Here is a 1,393-nt window from a genome sequence, read left to right as displayed (position 1 = left end):
TAAAATACTGTTTATTAATGCATGTTACTTAAAACTCAAGATTACAAGTATATAATACATAAGTACAACTTATTAAAGCTTCATATTTGAATTCGTGTAACTAACTACAGATAAACATAATCAAATACAAGATAAACATCTTATTCTAAATATAAAAAATCTAAAATATAATTAGAATAATCATTGAGTTCTAACAGAATACTTAATTATTATCTTTATAAAATATTGTTTTATTAAACCAAAAATAAATTATTTCATTATTAAACTTAAATTAAATTATAATAAAAAATAAATTGAAGAAAATTACATAAAAAATAAGAACTTTTAAATAGTTGATTTGATATTACCATTGATGTATATATTTTTTTTCAAAATTTTATGATATTTTCAAATTTATATTTTATTCAAAAATAAAATCATTATTGTTTTATTAAAAACACATAAAATCGTATTATAACATCGACAAAGAATAAAATAAAACATTAAAATCGAGATGTGTTTCGCTGCATTGTACGAGTACTCTTATAATTTACTAAAATATTTATCAAAATTTATCATTTAAAAACAAAAGAAATATATAACTTTAATTTTTATGTAATTTATAAAAATATTTTTAAAATTATTATATTTGTTTTTAACGATTTAAATATATTATTTAATAATAAATATAAAAATGATAAATTTAATCTACGTGTTGACGTTGCCATTTTTCTATGTATTTTCACCACTTGATTTAAATGTCACGTAAATATTTTAACCACCTGATTTATATGCAAATTAGATTCCGTCATTGATCCGTAGTTGATAACATCACTATTGTGTGGTTGGTCCATTCACTATTATGTTTTTAAAGTCAAAGTATGTGTTGAAGATGAAAAATGGTACATGTACATCATCTTTTGAATGAAACATATCTTTATGTGGAGTATTTTTTATTCTTAAGTTTGTGTCAGATTTCTTAATATTTACGTCGTTATTATTACTAATTTTATTTAGTTTTACAACTTTATTACTAAACAAATCTCTCTCTCAATATATATATATATATATGTGTGTGTGTGTGTGTGTATTAAAATTTCACTAACTATATTTTATTTAACTTTTTCGAATTATTTGAATATGATTTGTTGATGATTCTATAACAATTAATATATATTTATAGACAATCCTCACATCATTAACCAAAGCACTCATGCTACCGCACAACGCGCGGTTCCCATACTAGTATCCATTAATTGATCATTAGCTGTAGTTATAAATTTTGGATTTACTAAAACAATAGAAAAATATACACATTAATTTAATATTTTAAATATACATTACATATAATATGAATAAAAATAAAATTGATCAATCTCATATATCCAAATTAATTAGTAGTTCTTTAAAAACC

The sequence above is a fragment of the Cynara cardunculus genome (genome assembly GCF_001531365.2).
Source record: "Cynara cardunculus var. scolymus isolate 2C chromosome LG 9, CcrdV1, whole genome shotgun sequence".
NCBI lineage: Eukaryota > Viridiplantae > Streptophyta > Magnoliopsida > Asterales > Asteraceae > Cynara > Cynara cardunculus.
The sequence above is the reverse complement of the archived record's forward strand: the minus strand, read 5'-3'. Positions refer to the sequence as shown.